Genomic DNA, 23,138 nt, shown 5'->3' with positions numbered 1-23,138 from the left:
GCACTAACCCTCTAATGAGATTGTTTTGAGTCTGGTGTGAAGGAAGTTTTCAAGGATCAAGAGAGGAGGATGATATAATATGATCAAAAAGAGTGAAACGTCTAAGCTTGGGGATGCCCCCGTGGTTCATCCCTGCATATTTTAAGAAGACTCAAGCATCTAAGCTTGGGGATGCCCAAGGCATCCCCTTCTTCATCAACCACTTATCAAGTCACTGATACGTCTCTGACGTATCGATAATTTCTTATGTTCCATGCTACTTTATTGATGATACCTACATGTTTTATACATACTTTATGTCATTTTGATGCGTTTTCTGGAACTAACCTATTGACGAGATGCCGAAGTGCCAGTTCCTGTTTTCTACTGATTTTGGTTTCAGAAATCCTAGTAAGGAAATATTCTCGGAATTGGACGAAATCAACGCCCAGAGTCTTAGAATTGGACGAAGCTTCCAGAACACCCGAGAGCCACCAGAGGAGGGCCCTGTGGGCCCCAGATGATAGGCCGGCGCGGCCAGGGGGTGGGCCACGCCCCCCTGTTGTGTCATCGCCTCGTCAGCCCTCCGACTCCGCCTCTTCGCCTATATAAAGGTCCCTGACCTAAATCTTTGATACGGAAAAGCCACGGTACGAGAAACCTTCCAGAGCCGCCGCCATCGCGAAGCCAAGATCTGGGGGACAGGAGTCTCTGTTCCGGCACGCCGCCGGGACGGGGAAGTGCCCCCGGAAGGCTCCTCCATCGACACCGCTGCCATCTCCACCTCCATCTTCATCAACGCTGCTGTCTCCCATGAGGAGGGAGTAGTTCTCCATCGAGGCTAAGGGCTGTACCGGTAGCTATGTGGTTAATCTCTCTCCTATGTACTTCAATACAATGATCTCATGAGCTGCCTTACATGATTGAGATTCATATGAGTTTTGTATCACTATTCATCTATGTGTTACTCTAGTGATGTTATTAAAGTAGTCTATTCCTCCTGCACGGTGTAATGGTGACAGTGTGTGCATCGTGTAGTACTTGGCGTAGGTTATGATTGTAATCTCTTGTAGATTATGAAGTTAATTATTGCTATGATAGTATTGATGTGATCTATGCATCCTTCATAGTGTGATGGTGACAGTGTGCATGCTATGTTAGTACTTGGTGTAGTTGTGTTGATCTATCATGCACTCTAAGGTTATTTAAATATGAATATTGAATATTGTGGAGCTTGTTAACTCCGGCATTGAGGGTTCGTGTAATCCTACACAATTAGTGGTGTTCATCATCCAACAACAGAGTGTAGAGTATAGCATTTATCTATTTTGTTATGTGATCAATGTTGAGAGTGTCCACTAGTGAAAGTATAATCCCTAGGCCTTGTTCCTAAATACTGAAATCATCGCTTGTTTACTGTTTTACTGCATCTGTACTGCATGCAATATTCCCACCATCAACCACACGCCAGTCGTAGCATCAAGCTATTTTCTGGTGCCGTTACTGCTGCTCATATATATTCATACCACTTGTATTTCACTATCTCTTCGCCGAACTAGTGCACCTATACATCTGACAAGTGTATTAGGTGTGTTGGGGACACAAGAGACTTCTTGCTTTGTGGTTGCAGGGTTGCATGAGAGGGATATCTTTGACCTCTTCCTCCCTGAGTTCGATAAACCTTGGGTGATCCACTTAAGGGAAACTTGCTGCTGTTCTACAAACCTCTGCTCTTGGAGGCCCAACACTGTCTACAAGAATAGAAGCACCCATAGACATCAAGCACTTTTCTGGCGCCGTTGCCGGGGAGGAAAGGTAAAAGGTACTCACACTCCGGATCTCGGCTACTAAGCTATCTTCCGGCGCCATTGTAAGTACTCGAAGCTATTTCCTTTAGATCCTGCAATTGCATCTTTTTGTTTCTTGTTTTACACTAGTAAGGCATAATGGAAAGCAACATGGAGCTTTTTATTCTTTTTCCTGAGTTAAGATATGGATGGTTTGATGCAAAAATTAAAAAACCCATGGAACATATTAGTATGAATACTTTGAATACCATTGTTGCTAATGATATGGAAAATTCTAAGCTTGGGGAAGCTGGCTTTGATGAGCATGATATTTTTAGTCCCCCTAGCATCGAGGAGAAAATTTACTTTGATGATACTTTGCCCCCTATTTATGATGATTATAATGATAGTAGTCTTTTAGTACCGCCTACTATGGAGGATAAATTTGATTATGATTACAATATGCCTCCTATATTTGATGATGAGAATAATAATGATAGCTACTTTGTTGAATTTGCTCCCACTACAACTAATAAAATTGATTATGCTTATGTGGAGAGTAATAATTTTATGCATGAGACTCATGATAAGAATGTTTCATTTGATAGTTATATTGTTGAGTTTGCTTATGATGCTACTGGATATTATTATGAGAGAGGAAAATATGGTTGTAGAAATTTTTATGTTACTAAAACACCTCTCTTTTTGCTGAAAATCTTGAAGCTGCACTTGTTTTATCTTTCTATGCTTGTTGCATTATGCTTCTTGAATTTGTTTATTTACAAGATTCCTATGCATAGGAAGCATGTTAGAATTAAATGTGTTTTGAATTTGCTTCTTGATGCTCTCTTTTGTTTCAACTACTATTTCTTGCGAGTGCATCATTAAAACTGCTGAGCCCATCTTAATGGCTATAAAGAAAGAACTTCTTGGGAGATAACCCATGTGTTTATTTTGCTACAGTACTTTTGTTTTATATTTGTGTCTTGGAAGTTGTTACTACTGTAGCAACCTCTCCTTATCTTAATTTTGTTGCATTGTTGTGCCAAGTAAAGTCTTTGATAGCAAGGTTGATACTAGATTTTGATTACTGCGCAGAAACAGATTTCTTGCTGTCACGAATCTGGGCTGAATTCTCTGTAGGTAACTCAGAAAATTCTGCCAATTTACGTGAGTGATCCTCAGATATGTACGCAACTTTCATTGAATTTGAGAATTTTCATTTGAGCAAGTCTGGTGCCTCAATAAAGTTCGTCTTTAAGGACTGTTCTGTTTTGACAGATTCTGCCTTTTATTTCGCATTGCCTCTTTTGCTATGTGGGATGGATTTCTTTGTTCCACTAACTTCCAGTAGCTTTGTGCAATGTCCAGAAGTGTTAAGAATGATTATGTCACCTCTGAACATGTGAATTTTGATTGTGCACTAACCCTCTAATGAGTTTGTTTCGAGTTTGGTGTGGAGGAAGTTTTCAAGGGTCAAGAGAGGAGGATGATACAATATGATCAAGAAGAGTGAAAGCTCTAAGCTTGGGGATGCCCCGGTGGTTCATCCCTGCATATTTTAAGAAGACTCAAGCATCTAAGCTTGGGGATGCCCAAGGCATCCCCTTCTTCATCGACAAATTATCAGGTTCCTTCTCTTGAAACTATATTTTTATTCGGTCACATCTTATGTACTTTACTTGGAGCGTCTGTTTGTTTTTGTTTTTGTTTTTGTTTTTGTTTTTGTTTTTGTTTGAATAAATGCTTGTGTGGGAGAGAGACACGCTCCGCTGGTTCATATGAATACATGTGTTCTTAGCTTTTAATGTTCATGGCGAAGGTTGAAACTGCTTCATTAATTGTTATATGGTTGGAAACGGAAAATGCTACATGTGGTAATTGATATGATGTCTTGAATAATTTGATACTTGGAAATTTTTGTGCTCATTTTTAATCTCTTGCATCATATACTTTGCACCTATTAGTGAAGAAATACATAGAGCTTGCTAAAATTTGGTTTGCATGATTGGTCTCTCTAAGGTCTAGATATTTTCTAGTAAGGGTCGAACAACAAGGAAGACAATGTAGAGTCTTATAATGCTTGCAATATGTTCTTATGTAAGTTTTGCTGTACTAGTTCATACTTGTGTTTGCTTCAAACAGCCTTGCTAGCCTAAGCCTTGTATCGAGAGGGAATACTTCTCATGCATCCAAAATCCTTGAGCCAACCACTATGCCATTTGTGTCCACCATACCTACCTACTACATGGTATTTCTCCGCCATTCCAAAGTAAATTGCTTGAGTGCTACCTTTAAATTTCTATTCTCTACCTTTGCAATATATAGCTCATGGGACAAATAGCCTAAAAACTATTGTGGTATTGAATATGTACTTATGCATTTTATTTCTTATAAGTTGCTTGTTGTGCGATAACCATGTTCCTGAGGACGCCATAAACTACTCTTTGTTGAATATCATGTGAGTTGCTATGCATGTCCATCTTGTCTGAAGTAAGGGCGATTTACCATGAGTTGAATGGTTTGAGCATGCATACTGTTAGAGAAGAACATTGGGCCGCTAACTAAAGCCATGATCCATGGTGGAAGTTTCAGTTTTGGACAAATATCCTCAATCTCATATGAGAAAATTAATTGTTGTTAAATGCTTAAGCATTAAGGAGGAGTCCATTATCTGTTGTCTATGTTGTCCCGGTATGGATGTCTAAGTTGAGAATAATCAAAAGCGAGAAATCAAATGCGAGCTTTCTCCTTAGACCTTTGTACAGGCGGCATAGAGGTACCCCTTTGTGACACTTGGTTAAAACATATGTATTGCGGTGATAATCCAGGTAATCCGAGCTAATTAGGACAAGGTGCGGGCACTATTGGTATACTATGCATGAGGCTTGCAACTTGTAGGATATAATTTACATGATGCATATGCTTTATTACTACCGTTGACAAAATTGTTTCTTGTTTTCAAAACCAAAGCTCTAGCACAAATATAGCAATCGATGCTTCCCTCGTCGAAGGGCCTTTCTTTTACTTTTATGTTGAGTCAGTTCACCTATTTCTCTCCACCTCAAAAGCAAACACTTGTGTGAACTGTGCATTGATTCCTACATACTTGCATATTGCACTTATTATATTACTTTATGTTGACAATATCCATGAGATATACATGTTACAAGTTGAAAGCAACCGCTGAAACTTAATCTTCCTTTGTGTTGCTTCAATGCCTTTACTATGAAATTATTGCTTTATGAGTTAACTCTTATGCAAGACTTATTGATGCTTGTCTTGAAAGTACTATTCATGAAAAGTCTTTGCTATATGATTCAGTTGTTTAATCATTGTCTTTACCATTGCTTTGAATCGCTGCATTCATCTCATATGCTTTACAATAGTATGATTAAGATCATGTTGGTAGCATGTCACTTCAGAAATTATCTTTGTTATCGTTTACCTACTCGGGACGAGTAGGAACTAAGCTTGGGGATGCTGATACGTCTCCGACGTATCGATAATTTCTTATGTTCCATGCTACTTTATTGATGATACCTACATGTTTTATACATACTTTATGTCATTTTGATGCGTTTTCCGGAACTAACCTATTGACGAGATACCGAAGTGCCAGTTCCTGTTTTCTGCTGTTTTTGGTTTCAGAAATCGTAGTAAGGAAATATTCTCGGAATTGGACGAAATCAACGCCCAGAGTCTTAGAATTGGACGAAGCTTCCAGAACACGCGAGAGCCACCAGAGGAGGGCCCTGTGGGCCCCAGATGATAGGTCGGCGCGGCCAGGGGGTGGGCCGCGCCCCCCTGTTGTGTCGTCGCCTCGTCAGCCCTCCGACTCCGCCTCTTCGCCTATATAAAGGTCTCTGACCTAAATCTTCGATACGGAAAAGCCACGGTACGAGAAACCTTCCAGAGCCGCCGCCATCGCGAAGCCAAGATCTAGGGGACAGGAGTCTCTGTTCCGGCACGCCGCCGGGATGGGGAAGTGCCCCCGGAAGGCTCCTCCATCGACACCGCTGCCATCTCCACCGCCATCTTCATCAACGCTGCTGTCTCCCATGAGGAGGGAGTAGTTCTCCATCGAGGCTAAGGGCTGTACCGGTAGCTATGTGGTTAATCTCTCTCCTATGTACTTCAATACAATGATCTCATGAGCTGCCTTACATGATTGAGATTCATATGAGTTTTGTATCACTATTCATCTATGTGTTACTCTAGTGATGTTATTAAAGTAGTCTATTCCTCCTGCACGGTGTAATGGTGACAGTGTGTGCATCGTGTAGTACTTGGCGTAGGTTATGATTGTAATCTCTTGTAGATTATGAAGTTAATTATTGCTATGATAGTATTGATGTGATCTATGCATCCTTCATAGTGTGATGGTGACAGTATGCATGCTATGTTAGTACTTGGTGTAGTTGTGTTGATCTATCATGCACTCTAAGGTTATTTAAATATGAATATTGAATATTGTGGAGCTTGTTAACTCCGGCATTGAGGGTTCGTGTAATCCTACACAATTAGTGGTGTTCATCATCCAACAACAGAGTGTAGAGTATAGCATTTATCTATTTTGTTATGTGATCAATGTTGAGAGTGTCCACTAGTGAAAGTATAATCCCTAGGCCTTGTTCCTAAATACTGAAATCATCGCTTGTTTACTGTTTTACTGCATCTGTACTGCCTGCAATATTCCCACCATTAACCACACGCCACTCGTAGCATCAAGCTATTTTCTGGTGCTGTTACTGCTGCTCATATATATTCATACCACTTGTATTTCACTATCTCTTCGCCGAACTAGTGCACCTATACATCTGACAAGTGTATTAGGTGTGTTGGGGACACAAGAGACTTCTTGCTTTGTGGTTGCAGGGTTGCATGAGAGGGATATCTTTGACCTCTTCCTCCCTGAGTTCGATAAACCTTGGGTGATCCACTTAAGGGAAACTTGCTGCTGTTCTACAAACCTCTGCTCTTGGAGGCCCAACACTGTCTACAAGAATAGAAGCACCCGTAGACATCAGTCACCTCTAGTGAAACTATATTTTTATTCCATCACATCTTATGTGCTTTACTTGGAGCGTCTGTGTGCTTTCATTTTTGTTTGTGTTTGAATAAATTCGGATCCTAGCATTCCTTGTGCGGGAGAGAGACACTCTCCGCTTTTTCATATTGAACACTGGTGTTCTTAGTTTTACTTTTAATTTTCATGGCGAAAGTTGAAAGCCGCTTCATTTATTACTATTTGGTTGGAAACAGAAAATGCTTCATGTGGTAATTGGTATGTTGTCGTGAATAATTTGGTACTTGGCAATTGTTTTGAGCTCTCAAGTAGATCATGTTTAAGCTCTTGCATCATGTGGTTTAAACCTATTACTGGAGAACTACCGTAGAGCTTGTTGAAAATTGGTTTGCATGATTGGTCTCTCTGAAGTCTAGATATTTTCTGGTAAAAGTGTTTGAGCAACAAGGAAGACAGTGTAGAGTCTTATAATGCTTGCAATATATTCTTATGTAAGTTTTGTTGTACCGGATGATACTTGTGTTTTCTTCAAACAACCTTGCTAGCCAAAGCCTTGTACTGAGAGGGAATGCTTCTCGTGCATCCAAAACCTTGAGCCAAAACCTATGCCATTTGTGTCCACCATAACTACCTACTATGTGGTATTTTTCTGCCATTCCAAAGTAAATTGCTTGCGTGCTACCTTTAAAAAAAATTCATTCCTTGCCTTTGCAATACATAGCTCATGGGAAAGTAGCCTAAAAAACTATTGTAGTAAAGAATATGTCGCTTATGTATCTTAGTTCTTATAAGTTGCTTGTTGAGCGGTAACCATGTTTCTGGGGACGCCATCAACCTGTCACACCTTTGTTGAATATCAAGTGAGTTGCTATGCATGTTCGTCTTGTCTGAAGTAAGGGAGATTTGCCATGAGTTAAATGGTTTGAGTATGCATATTGTTAGAGAAGAACTTTGGGCCGCCAACCAAAGCCATGTATCATGGTGGAAGTTTCAGCTTGGACATTAATCCTCAAATCTCTTATGAGAATATTATCTGTTGTTGAATGCTTAAAGCATAAAAGAGGAGTCCATTATCTGTTTTCTATGTTGTCCTGGTATGGATGTCCTCAAGTTGAGATCTATCAAAACTGAGAGATCAAATGCGATCTATCTCCTTGGACCTTTGTACAGGTGGCATAGAGGTACCCCTTTGTGACACTTGGTTGAAACATATGTAATGTAATGATAATCCATGGAAATCCGAGCTAATTAGGACAAGGAGCGGGCACTATTAGTATTCGATGCATGAGGCTTGCAACTTATAGGAGGTTTTATGCATAACACATATCAATTATTACTACCGTTGACAAAATTGTTTCCATGTTTTAAAAATAAAAAGCTCTAGCACACATGAGTAATCCCTTCTTCCCTCTGCGAAGGGCCTTTCTTTTACTTTATGTTGAGTCAGTTTACCTACTTCTTTCTATCTTAGAAGCAAACACTTGTGTCAACTGTGTGCATTGATTCTTACATACTTCCTTATTTGCACTCATCATATTACTTTGTGTTGACAATTATCAATGAGATATGCATGTTGAAAGTTGAAAGCAACTGCTGAAACTTAAATCTTCCTTTGTGTTGCTTCAAAACCTTCTATTAAGAATCTATTGCTTTATGAGTTAACTCTTATGCAAGATTTGTTGATGCTCGTCTTGAAAGTACTATTCATGAAAAGTCTTTGCTATATGATTCAGTTGTTTAGTCATTATCTATTTGTTAACAAACTATAGACCATTGCTTTGAATCACTTCATTCATCTCATATGCTTTACAATAGTATTGATCAAGATTATGATGGTAGCATGTCACTTCAGAAATTATCTTTTTTATCGTTTACCTACTCGAGCGCGAGTATGAACTAATCTTGGGGATGCTTGATACGTCTCAAATGTATCTATAATTTCTTATGTTCCATGCTAGTTTTATGACAATACTCACATGTTTTATATACACTTTATATCATTTTTATGCATTTTCCGGCACTAACCTATTAACAAGATGCCGAAGCGCTAGTTCCTGTTTTCTGCTGTTTTTGGTTTCAGAAATCCTACACAGGAAATATTTTCGGAATTGGACGAAACAAAAGCCCACGGTCTTATTTTCCACGGAGTCTTCCAGAACACCGAAGAGGAGACGAAGAGGTGCCACGAGGCGGCCACACCATAGGGGTGCGCGGCCCCACCCCTGGCCACGCCACCATATGGGGTGGGCCCCTCGGGTGTCCCCCGACTCTGCCCCTTCGCCTATATAATCCTTCCGTCGCAAAAACCCTAGTACCGGGAGCCACGATACGAGAAAAGTTACTGAGACGCCGCCGCCGTCAACCCCATCTCGGGGGGTTTCGAAGATCGCCTCCGGCACCCTGCCGGAGAGAGGAATCATCACCGGAGGGCTCTACGTCACCATGCCCGCCTCCGGACTGATGCGTGAGTAGTTCATCCTTGGACTATGGGTCCATAGCAGTAGCTAGATGGTTGTCTTCTCCTCTTGTGCTATCATGTTTAGATCTTGTGAGCTATCTATCATGATCAAGATCATCTATTTGTAATGCTACATGTTATGTTTGTTGGGATCCGATGAATATGGAATACTATGTCAAGTTGATTATCGATATATCATATATGTTTTGTTTATGATCTTGCATGCTCTCCGTTGCTAGTAGAGGCTCTGGCCAAGTTGATACTTGTAACTCCAAGAAGGGTATTTATGCTAGATAGTGGGTTCATGCCTCCATTGAATCTGGGATAGTGACAGAAAGTTCTAAGGTTATGGATGTGTTGTTGCCACTAGGGATAAAACATCAATGGTTTGTCTAAGGATATTTGTATTGTTTACATTATGCACAATACTTAATGCAATTGTCTATTGTTTGCAACTTAATACTGGAAGGGGTGCGGATGCTAACCCGAAGGTGGACTTTTTAGGCATAGATGCATGCTGGATAGCGGTCTATGTTCTTTGTCGTAATGCCCTAAGTAAATCTCATAGTAGTCATCATGATATGTATGTGCATTGTTATGCCCTCTCTATTTGTCAATTGCCCAACTGTAATTTGTTCACCCAACATGTTATTTATCTTATTGGAGAGACACCACTAGTGAACTGTGGACCCCGGTCCATTCTTTTACATCTGAAATACAACCTACTGAAATCATTGTTCTCTGTTGTTCTTTGCAAGCAAACATCATTCTCCACACCATACGTTTAATCCTTTGTTTACAGCAAGCCGGTGAGATTGACAACCTCACTGTTAAGTTGGGGCAAAGTATTTTGATTGTGTTGTGCAGGTTCCACGTTGGCGCCAGAATCCCTGGTGTTGCGCCGCACTATACTCCTTCACCAACAACCTTCACGTGGCCTTCATCTCCTACTGGTTTGATAACCTTGGTTTCTTACTGAGGGAAAACTTGCTGCTGTACGCATCACACCTTCCTCTTGGGGTTCCCAACGGACGTGTGGTACACGCGTCATCACAACACCCTTCTTCTTGCCCATCTCGGCGGAGTTTCCTTAGGAGCTCTGGTGTTTGGGCGCGGCAGAAATGGGGCGCACCAGGAACAGGGCGCAAGAGCAAGCGAAGAAGAACAAGATGGAAGGAGAGGGATGAGTAAATCCCTAGGCCCCCTTTATATAGGGAAAGTTACTTTAGAATTGGGCCGGTGGATTCATGTCGTTGAAAATGAATGGAGATCCAATTCAACACGTGTCACATTAAGAGGCAAATCGGAGGCCATTATATCCACTATGCGCATAAATGGAGGAGACACTTCGGTTAGCGTGCAATGTTCGGTCATTTCCAAAACTGACTGCTCAGGCATGTGATGGGCCCGCTAGGTCATGTCCCGTCAGACTCACTACTGCGGTTGCCACATCATTGATGATGTCATTAAAGTTATTGGCTCCCTTTGGTGGAGCATTCGAATGAAAGCAATATCCGAAGGAATCTACAAATCTCGGCTACTCGACTTGAGTCTACGTACGGTTGCAAACATCCGTTCCTAGACTCAGGGGCTACTCCCATCAGGAGCGCTGGACGCGTACCCGATAAAAATAACAAAACATCAATAATCAAAGGAATTCAAGGAAGAACAAACCCGAAGGTTCCAACAAATCCGGAATCAAGCCCAAGGACTTGATTCTGAGTCGGATAACGTTGTTTTGCCATCGACAATTAACCAACATTGGTTTATCGAGTAAAACTGGCCTTGTTACTTTTATCCCTTACGTACGATCAATTGTTCGGCTTCATCTGAAGTCCTAGAAGGCCCAATATACTAAAGTATCAGATGATGAAGGAAGATAAAAAAACATCGACAACAAGATCTTCGAGTAGTACAACTTGAGTCTACGCACGGTTGCAAACATCTGCCCTAGACTCGGGGGACTACTCCCATCAGGAGCGCTGGACGCGCACCCGATATCAAGCACTTTCAAATTTGCAACGAACATGAAGACTCAATTTTCTTGGACTTATCAAGATATTCGAATGAACAACTATAGTCCCTTCCCGAAGCTTCGTTTAGGCCAGTCACTCGGTGGCTACTGATGTGGTCATTACCCTCCGACATTAGTCTACCTCCCTTAGTCCAACTAGGAGGCCACAAAGATTGTCCAAGACCAAGGTGGGACCGTACGTCGGTTGCAACAAAAGAAACTTACCCGAAGATGGATTCGTGACGAACAAGGCAAGAAGGCGTCAATAAAAGAAGGATTAGATTAGATCTCCATGTAACCTAGTCGAGTTCGGATAGGACTCTCGAGACCTGGCCTCCTATATAGAGGCCAGGAGAGGGCGTGCCGAACGACAGAACAACACACGAAGCCCTCGCAACTTTGCAGACACAAACCCTAGTATGCTTGCCTCCCGACGAGAACACATAGTAGTCTATCAGCTACCCTATTGTAACATACTTTACTCGGTAAATAAAGACCAGACAAGCAGAAAGTAAGAGTTTTACCTCATCGAGGGCCCCGAACCTGGGTAAATCTCTCTCCCTGTTCGTTTGGTATCAGTTGTCTCGTGTTAGCCTGCAGGATTTCGTCAACCCTAAGCCCCTCATGGTGGGCCTTGCCGAGGAGCTCCCTCGTTAGGTCAAGAGATTTGTCTACGGGTTATGTACTTTAGAAATATAGTTTTACGGTCACCAAATACAACTTGCGTGCTCAGAGATGGTTGATACGTCTCCAACGTATCTATAATTTCTGATGTTCCATGCTTGTTTTATGACAATACCTACATGTTTTGTTCACACTTTATATCGTTTTGATGCGTTTTCCGGAACTAACCTATTGACGAGATGCTGAAGGGCCAGTTGTTGTTTTCTGCTGTTTTTGGTTTCAGAAATCCTACAAAGGAAATATTCTCGGAATCGGATGAAATCAATGCCCAACATCTTATTTTTCCCGGAACCTTCCAGAAAGTCAAAGGGGGACCAGAGGGGGGCCCTGGGGGCCCCACACGTGGCGGCGGCGCGGCCCAGGGGGGCGCGCCCCCCTACTGTGTGGCTGCCCCGCAGCCCCTCCGACTCCGCCTCTTCGCCTATTTAGGCCTCCCTGACCTAAAACATCGACACCGATCGACGAAACCCGAGAAAACCTTCCAGAGCCGCCGCCATTGCGAAACTCCAATTCGGGGGACAGAAGTCTCTGTTCCGGCACCCTACCGGGACGGGGAATTGCCCCCGGAGTCATCTCCACCGCCATCTCCACCGCCATCTTCACCGCCATCGTTGTCTCCATGATGAGGAGGGAGTAATTCACCCCCGAGGCTGAGGGCTCTACTGTAGCTATGTGGTTCATCTCTCTCTTTGTGATCTAGTTGAATATCATCTATGTGCTACTCTAGTGATGTTATTAAAATAGTCTATTCCTCCTCCATGATGTAATGTTGACAGTGTGTGCATCATGAAGTACTTGGTATATGCTTGATTATGATCTCTTGTAGATTATGAAGTTAACTATTACTATGATGGTATTGATGTGATCTATTCCTCCTTTCATAGTGTGATGGTAACAGTGTGCATGCTATGTTAGTACTTGGTATAGTTGTGTTGATCTATCATGCACTCTAAGGTTATTTAAATATGAATATCGAATGTTGTGGAGCTTGTTAACTCCGACATTGAGGTGCTCTTGTAGCCCTACGCAATTAGTGGTGTTCATCATCCAACAAGAGAGTGTAGAGTGGTTTTGTTATGTGATCAATGTTGAGAGTGTCCACTAGTGAAAGTAGGATCCCTAGGCCTTGTTTCCAAACATCGAATCTCCGTTTGTTTACTGTTCCGTTGCATGTTTACTCGCTGCCATATTTTATTCAGATTGCTATTGCCACTCATATTCATCCATATCATTTGCATCTCACTATCTCTTCGCCGAACTAGTGCACCTATACATCTGACAAGTGTACTGGGTGTGTTGGGGACACAAGAGACTTCTTGTATTGTGATCGCAGGGTTGCTTGAGAGGGATATCTTTGACCTCTTCCTCCCTGAGTTCGATAAACCTTGGGTGATCCACTTAAGGGAAAACTTGCTGCTGTTCTACAAACCTCTGCTCTTGGAGGCCCAACATTGTCTACAGGAAAAGAAGCGTGAGTAGACATCAAGCTATTTTCTGGCGCCGTTGCCGGGGAGGAAAGGTAAAAGGCACTCACACTCCGGTCCCAGGCTACTAAGCTATTTTCCGGCGCCGTTGTAAGTGCTCGAAGCTATTTCCTTTAGATCCTGCAATTGCATCTTTTTGTTTCTTGTTTTACACTAGTTAGGCATAATGGAAAACAACTATGAGCTTTTTAATTTATTTCCTAAGTTAAGACATGAATTGTGTGATGCGAAAATTAAAAAACCTATGGAACCTTATTTGCATGCTAGTAGCAATGTTATTAGTATGAACGCAATCACTACTAATGCTATGGAGAAGTCTAAGCTTGGGGAAGCTAGTTTTTATGATCTTTTTAGCTTCCCATCTTTAGGGGAGAAAATTTGCTCTGATAATACTTTATCTCCCATATGCGATAACTCTAATGATGCTTGTGATATTTTAAATCCACCTACTGCAAGTACTGCTTTCAAGATACCCATGAAAATTATTGAACGTGTTATGGATAACCGCTATGAAGGGGATGGGACTGTCCATCCTGGAGATCATTTACTGTTTTTGCATGAATTATGCGGGTTATTCAAGTGTGCAGGTATCTCTATGGATGAAGTGAGGAAGAAACTATTCTCTTTTTCGCTGTCTGGTAAAGCGGCGCATTGGTATAAATTGCTGAAGAATAGTCATTCTCTTGGTTGGGAGGAAATTGTATCTCTCTTTTATTCTAAATTTTATCCTCCTCATGAAGTGCATATTGATAGGAATTACATTTATAACTTTTATCCTTGCGTATTTCTCAAGCATGGGGGAGATTGAAGTCACTTCAAATGTCCCATTCATGAGCTCCCCCGTAATGTTATTATTAACAATTTTTATGCGAGGCTTTCAGGACATCACCAGGACTATCTAGATGCCTGTTCGGAGGGATCTTTCACAAGCAAGGAGGTTGAAGCTAGGTGGGGTCTTCTTGATCGAATTGAGGAGAATGCTGAAGATTGGGAGAACGACAAAGGTAAAGAGTCAGGTATAAATTATGATTATGAATGCATCGAAACTTTTATGGATACTGATAAATTTCGAAATATGAGTGCTACTTATGGTCTTGACTCTCAAGTTGCTGCAAATCTTTATAAAGCGTTTGCCTCTCATTTTGAATTGCCTAAGAAGAATTTTGATAAGTATCATGAACCTTTTAAAGATGCTTGCATGAAGAATGAAATTGTTGTTAATGATTGCAATAAACATGCTCAAACTCCTAAGAATGCTATTTCCTATAAGCATGTTAATTTTTGTGGAATGCATAGACCTTGTGGAATTGATCAAATCAAAGATGAATATTGTATCCATCATATTAATGAAAAAACTAGAAAGTGGTTTAGGGCTCTAGATGATCTTGGTAAAAAAGTTGTGCCCTCTATCCTTTTATTTGTGAACTTTGCCATAGAGTGGGTCATTTTAATTTTCAATGCTCATCCAATGATAATTTGAACCCCATTAGTGCTGCAAGTTTGTATTGTGATGACGAAATTACTCCTAATCAGCATGATGAACTTACTTTATTTTTGTGGTGTGAAGAGTTATCAAGAAAAATCTCTTTGTTACATATGAGTGATCTTGATATTGATGATGTCCTGCATGGGTGTTTTTCTTATTGCATTGATAATTGCCATACAAATACTTACATACAAAATATTTTAGAAGATGACACCTTGCCAAAATATGATAGGACCGCTGTGTGTTTTGAACTTATTAATGAAAAGGAGGAATCCTCCCAAGTTTCTTCTATTGTTTCTAGAAATAAATCAGGTTATGTGGAGAAGCCTCCCTTCAAGCCTCTTCCTCCTAAAGAAGGGAACAGGGAGAAGGAAGAGAAGAATAAAAAGAAGAAGGGAACGAAGAAGAAGAAGAAGAAGAAGAAGAAGAAGGGGGATAAAGAGAAAGTGGTAACGGCATATCCCCGCGTGAAAGAGATAACGATAGGTAACCGTAAGTATGTTGCTCCTAATGATTATTATGATAATGAATCTGAATACAATGATCTTCCTATGCCCTTTACATACATTAGTGATCATGATTTGAAAGATCACACTACTTTTGATATTGCAAATCTCTGGGAAACTAATTCTGAAAATGATGATGTTAATAATTGCCATAGTATCAGTACTATCCATGCTTCCTCCCATAATGATATAGAAAGCTCTAAGCTTGGGGATGAGGTGTTTGAAAATCCTTTTGCTACTGATCATTATATGTTTGATACATCTCCTTCTAGTAACAACGATGGTAAGGTTGCAGATGAACATACTGTGAAGGATAACTATTCTATTTCTTATGATGACACTATGCCTCCAATCTTTGATGATTATTATAAAGAATGTTATGATATAAGTTATAACTATCCTTATGAAACTTGTCATAGTTATGATTGGATTGCCAAAAAAAATTCCCTTAATATGCAACTTGTTTACCATGTTCAAATTCTTGATAATAATCCTGCTCCAATTACTATTAATGAGAAGAATTCTTCTTATGCCAAAATTAATGATACTTTTATGCATATGAACCATGATAAGAATGTTTTAAGTGATGGGTATATTGTGGATTTCATCAATGATGCTACTGAAAGTTATTATGAGAGAGGGAAACATGGTTATATGCATCTTAATAATATTAAGTTTTCCCTCTTTATGTTGAGAATCTTGAAGTTACTCGTGTTTTATCCTCTTATGCTTGTCACTTTGTTCTTCATGAATTCATTTGTGTACAAGATTCCTTTGCATAGGAAGTGGGTTAGACTTTTATGTGTTTTGAATTTTCTTCTTGATGCTCTCTTTTGCTTCAACTCTTATTTCTTGGGAGTGCATCATTAAAATTACTGAGCCCATCTTAATGGCTATAAAGAAACAACTTCTTGGGAGATAACCCACGTGTTTGTTTTACTACAGTAATTTTGTTTTATATTTGTGTCTTGGAAGTTGTTACTACTGTAGCAACCTCTCCTTATCTTTACTTTATTGCATTGTTGTGCCAAGTAAAGTCTTTGATAGTAAGGTTGATACTAGATTTGGATTACTGCGCAGAAACAGATTTCTGTCTGTCACGAATTTGGGCAGGGTTTTCTGTAGTTAACTCAGAAAAATCTGCCAATTTACGTGCGTGATCCTCAGATATGTACGCAACTTTCATTCAATTTGAGCATTTTCATTTGAGCAAGTCTGGTGCCTCTAAGAAATTCGTCTTTACGGACTGTTCTGTTTTGACAGATTCTGCCTTTTATTTCGCAGTGCCTCTTTTGCTGTGTTGGATGGATTTCTTTGTTCCATTGACTTCCAGTAGCTTTGGGCAATGTCCAGAAGTGTTAATAATGAATGTGTCACCTCTGAACATGTGAATTTTTGATTATGCACTAACCCTCTAATGAGTTTGTTTTGAGTTTGGTGTGGAGGAAGTTTTCAAGGATCAAGAGAGGAGGATGATACAATATGATCAAGCAGAGTGAAAGCTCTAAGCTTGGGGATGCCCCGGTGGTTCATCCCTGCATATTTCAAGAAGACTCAAGCATCTAAGCTTGGGGATGCCCAAGGCATCCCCTTCTTCATCGACAACATTATCAGGTTCCCCTAATGAAACTATATTTTTACTCCATCACATCTTATGTACTTTACTTGGAGCGTCTGTTTGTTTTCATTTTTGTTTTGTTTGAACAAATTCATGCTTGTGTGGGAGAGAGACACGCTCCGCTGGTTCATATGAACACATGTGTTCTTAGCTTCTAATGTTCATGGCGAAGGTTGAAACTGCTTCGTTAATTGTTATATGGTTGGAAATGGGAAATGCTACATGTAGTAATTGGTATGATGTCTTGAATAACTTGATACTTGGCAATAGTTGTGCTCATGTTTAAGCTCTTGCATCATATACTTTGCACCTATTAATGAAGAAATACATAGAGCTTGCTAAAATTTGGTTTGCATGATTGGTCTCTCTAAGGTCTAGATATTTTCTAGTAAGGATCGAACAACAAGGAAGACGGTGTAGAGTCTTATAATGCTTGCAATATGTCTTTTATGTGAGTTTTGCTGTACCGGTTCATACTTGTGTTTGTTTCAAATAACCTTGCTAGCCTAAGCCTTGTATTGAGAGGGAATACTTCTCATGCATCCAAAATCCTTGAGCCAAACACTATGCCATTTGTGTCCACCATACCTACCTACTACATGGTATTTCTCCGCCATTCCAAAGTAAATTGCTTGAGTGCTACCTTTAAATTTCCATTCTTTGTCTTTGCAATATATAGCTCATGGGACAAATAGCCTAAAAACTATTGTGGTATTGAATATGTACTTATGTATCTTATTTCTTATTAAGTTGCTTGTTGAGCGATAACCATGTTCCTGGGGACGCCATCAACACTTTGTTGAATATCATGTGAGTTGCTATGCATGTTCGTCTTGTCTGAAGTAAGGGCGATTTACCATGAGTTGAATGGTTTGAGCATGCATATTGTTAGAGAAGAACATTGGGCCGCTAACTAAAGCCATGATCCATGGTGGAAGTTTCAGTTTTGGACAACAATCCTCAATCTCTTATGAGAATATTATTTGTTGAATGCTTATGCATAAAAGAGGAGTCCATTATCTGTTGTCTACGTTGTCCCGGTATGGATGTCTAAGTTGAGAATAATCAAAAGCGAGAAATCCAATGCGAGCTTTCTCCTTAGACCTTTGTACAGGCGGCATAGAGGTACCCCTTTGTGATACTTGGTTAAAACATATGTATTGCAATGATAATCCAGGTAATCCGAGCTAATTAGGACAAGGTGCGGGCACTATTGGTAATCTATGCATGAGGCTTGCAACTTGTAGGATATAATTTACATAATACATATGCTTTATTACTACCGTTGACAAAATTGTTTCTTGTTTTCAAAATAAAAGCTCTAGCACAAATATAGCAATCAATGCTTCCCTCTGCAAAGGGCCTTTCTTCTACTTTTATGTTGAGTCAGTTTACCCATTTCTCTCTATCTTAGAAGCAAACACTTGTGTTAATTGTACATTGATTCTTACATGCTTGGTTATTGCACTTGTTATATTGCTTTATGTTGACAAATATCCATGAGATATACATGTTACAATTTGAAAGCAACCGCTGAAACTTAATCTTCCTTTGTGTTGCTTCAATGCCTTTACTTTGAATCTATTGCTTCATGAGTTAACTCTTATGCAAGACTTATTGATGCTTGTCTTGAAAGTACTATTCATGAAAAGTCTTTGCTATATGATTCAGTTGTTTAATCATTTTCTTTATCATTGCTTTGAATCACTTCATTCATCTCATATGATTTACAATAGTATGATCAAGATTATGTTGGTAGCATGTCACTTCAGAAATTATCTTTTATCATTTACCTACTCGAGGACAAGTAGGAACTAAGCTTGGGGATGCGGATACGTCTCCAACGTATCTATAATTTCTGATGTTCCATGCTTGTTTTATGACAATACCTACATGTTTTGTTCACACTTTATATCGTTTTGATGCGTTTTCCGGAACTAACCTATTGACGAGATGCCGAAGGGCCAGTTGCTGTTTTCTGCTGTTTTCGGTTTCAGAAATCCTACAAAGGAAATATTCTCGGAATCGGACGAAATCAATGCCCAACATCTTATTTTTCCCGGAACCTTCCAGAAAGTCAAAGGGGGACCAGAGGGGGGCCCTGGGGGCCCCACACGTGGCGGCGGCGCGGCCCAGGGGGGGCGCGCCCCCCTACTGTGTGGCTGCCCCGCAGCCCCTCTGACTCTGCCTCTTCGCCTATTTAGGCCTCCCTGACCTAAAACATCGACACCGATTAACGAAACCCGAGAAAACCTTCCAGAGTCGCCGCCATCGCGAAACTCCAATTCGGGGGACAGAAGTCTCTGTTCCGGCACCCTGCCGGGACGGGGAATTCCCCCCGGAGTCATCTCCACCGCCATCTTCACCGCCATCGCTGTCTCCATGATGAGGAGGGAGTAATTCACCCCCGAGGCTGAGGGCTCTACTGTAGCTATGTGGTTCATCTCCCTCTTTGTGATCTAGTTGAATATCATCTATGTGCTACTCTAGTGATGTTATTAAAGTAGTCTATTCCTCCTCCATGATGTAATGTTGACAGTGTGTGCATCATGAAGTACTTGGTATATGCTATGATTGTGATCTCTTGTAGATTATGAAGTTAACTATTACTATGATGGTATTGATGTGATCTATTCCTCCTTTCATAGTGTGATGGTAACAATGTGCATGCTATGTTAGTACTTGGTATAGTTGTGTTGATCTATCATGCACTCTAAGTTTATTTAAATATGAATATTGAATGTTGTGGAGCTTGTTAACTCCGGCATTGAGGTGCTCTTGTAGCCATACGCAATTAGTGGTGTTCATCATCCAACAAGAGTGTGTAGAGTGGTTTTGTTATGTGATCAATGTTGAGAGTGTCCACTAGTGAAAGTAGGATCCCTAGGCCTTGTTTCCAAACATCGAATCTCCGTTTGTTTACTGTTCCGTTGCATGTTTACTCGCTGCCATATTTTATTCAGATTGCTATTGCCACTCATATTCATCCATATCATTTGCATCTCACTATCTCTTCGCCGAACTAGTGCACCTATACATCTGACAAGTGTATTGGGTGTGTTGGGGACACAAGAGACTTCTTGTATTGTGATCGCAGGGTTGCTTGAGAGGGATATCTTTGACCTCTTCCTCCCTGAGTTCGATAAACCTTGGGTGATCCACTTAAGGGAAAACTTGCTGCTGTTCTACAAACCTCTGCTCTTGGAGGCCCAACACTGTCTACAGGAAAAGAAGCGTGAGTAGACATCAATGGTCACTAGTGTCAGGAGCCCAACGTATAACCCACATATCAACACACATTGGTTCCAACACTGTATATTCTCTTGCAAACACCCCGCCCCCAAGTTTGGATGTGCTCCTCTTCCTCTCCGTGTCCCTATTATGGAGCTCCTGATGGCGCCATCACTACCCCCACGATATGTCTCTATCTAGGCCTCCCTGAGCCTTGTCGTTGTTGCCAAGTGCTTCACCTCATTTCATGCATCCTCCCCACGTGGACGGAATCGAGACAAGCCGCAACGAATATTCGTGTCCGTCGCTGACCGTCGTCCATCCATTCTCCTCTGGCCTCTCATGCGCTCAACCAGTAGGCATATAAGCTACGCTCATTGACCTCTACCTCTTGGAGTAAGGGGTCGAGCTAGGGTGCCTACAAGAGCCTCCATCATGATCGTCTTCCTCGCCTCTGTCCGAGGCCTGCGCCACACGAATTCATCATTTCCAGCCTCCACGGTCCTCACCGACTTGCTAATCGTTTTTAGGGCGAGCTCACGGTTGTACTTGACCTCACCATCAACCCCCGCATGTTCTGTGTAGCCTTGTCGTCGTTCATAGCCGTCTATCGCTGCATCGACCAAAGTTCCTCGCTCCATCTTCTCTTTGGCCACGCCAAGGAATGGAGAAGGCAGTTGCACACCCCAAGCATGAGCATGGGCCATGGCTACTCCAATCTCCTACTCTCCCCATGATGGTCGACACTGCCACATGTATGAGTAGGAACGTGACACACCACTAAAGATTGAGGGGGGCTTTTCACAAAAAAAAGGCTAACTTGGACCGATCAATATACTACCACGTGGACTAACAAATGGGGTCCGTATATTGCTACACCATCAATTCCATTGCCCCCGGTGACCGTCTATGAACCACTAAGTCGTCTTCAGTGGCCGTAAAAACGAATTCTCGGAGTAATGCGACCTCTTAAAAACCGCGACAAGTTTGAGTACCCATCGCATCATGTATTTTTTAGTCAATACTTGCTTTTTTTGTAGTCAGTACTTACTTCTCCGGAGAGCTAGCTAAACCGGCAAGCCCTATATGCTGACCAGGTCGGCACCTGCACCGCGCTGCACACCCTGCGCGCGGTGTGGGCTGACCCGGTTAGGTGTTTTTTTCGAGCTTCTTTCTCTTTTTTCCTTTGCTTTTATGTTTCCTTTTTTCTTTTCTGTTTTCTGTTTTCTATGTTTCTTTTTTGGGATTTCTATTTTCGTGCCCCCGGTTCCTTAGTTGTGCTCAGTTTTTCCCAGCTCCTTAGTTTTTCCTCAGTTTTCCCCAAGACCTTGTCTGAAACCATCACATGTGCTGTAACGGTCGGTTGCCCGACGGTTGACCGTTATCTTCTGACTAGTGGGGCCACGTAGAGCCCGCAAAGACACGTCAGACCATCCATCTTTGTTTGACCGTAAGCATCGCTGTATCCCTGACCAAAACACGCACGAGTGGGGCTTCGATATATCGAATGACAAGTGGGCCATGGCGCTGATACAAGGGGCAATACACGGGTAGGAATAGATTTTTAAACGGAGCTCTACAGCAATGGCACAGAGGAGGTGGCCTGCCGGGTGCCGAGATGAGATCGACGTCCACAAAGAACTACATGAGGCAAGACCAGACGCATTAGATAGATATGAACTAGACGCGTTTAACCATGCAAAGAAGAGAAGAAATGGTCGACGACATCGACGACTACCTCAAAACTTTGACTGACCGTGTCCGACACGAATGCGAGCAATGTAGAGAAAACTAGTGTCTCTCCTTTCTGGCGTGTATAGATGGGTGCTAGAAGAGTGTGGTGGCGACACTAGTAGGAAAAGCCTCATCAGTGGCGCACCAAAAATGGATTCTGTGGCGCATGGGAGGTGCGCCACAGAAACGTCGCCACAAAAATAAGGTTTCTGTGGCGCACCTGCCCATGCGCCACAGAATTAAGGTTTCTGTGGCGCACTTGTTCTGAGGGGCCCCACGAAAAGCGTGCGCCACAGAATTGGTTCTAAGTGCGCCACAGAATTTGCTTGTATTATACACGATTTTGTGCTGCCTGCTATACATATGCAGTTTATAGACAGCAATACAGATACACAGGTTATATACAGCAACATTCAGATATAATATAAATATCATGTACATTGCACAGATATAACATAGACATCATCATCACATTACTTAGAGCCCGATCGAGATACATATATAGTGGCAAGTGTCAAATGTTTTGCATACAACTCTTAATTCATACAAAATTCACAATTTCGAGATACAAAGTAGTCTTCATCCGGTTCCTCCTTTGCTCCGTCATCTCTACCCACCAGGCTCGCTTGCATCGGGGTCCTTCATCCAGTTCCTACTATGATGAAAATGGAAGAAAGTGAGACCAACAAGTCCGATGCACAAGAGAAATGGAATAAATGCCTCATACATTGTTGGTCAACACAAATATTAACATTCAGGGACGGTGTAAGTGAGACCAAGTCCGATGCACAAGAGATTGATATTTGTGCTATCTTACCAGACTCACTTACGCCGCCCCCGAGTGTACGGTGACCAAACATTTTAATCATCGGCATTTTGAAAATCTCAAAGCAAATGGAATGACAAAATGGAATAAGTGCCTCATACATTGTTGGTCAACACAAATATTAACATTTAGGGATGGCGTCAGTGAGGCCAAGTCCGATGCACAAGAGATTGATATTTGTGCTATCTTACCAGGCTCACTTACGCCACCCCCAAGTGTACGGTGACCAAACATTTTAATCATCGGCATTTTGAAAATCTCAAAGCAAATGGAATGACAAAATGGAATAAGTGCCTCATACA

This window comes from Lolium perenne, chromosome 6 (genome assembly GCF_019359855.2).
Source record: "Lolium perenne isolate Kyuss_39 chromosome 6, Kyuss_2.0, whole genome shotgun sequence".
NCBI classification, from domain to species: Eukaryota; Viridiplantae; Streptophyta; class Magnoliopsida; order Poales; family Poaceae; genus Lolium; species Lolium perenne.
The sequence above is the reverse complement of the archived record's forward strand: the minus strand, read 5'-3'. Positions refer to the sequence as shown.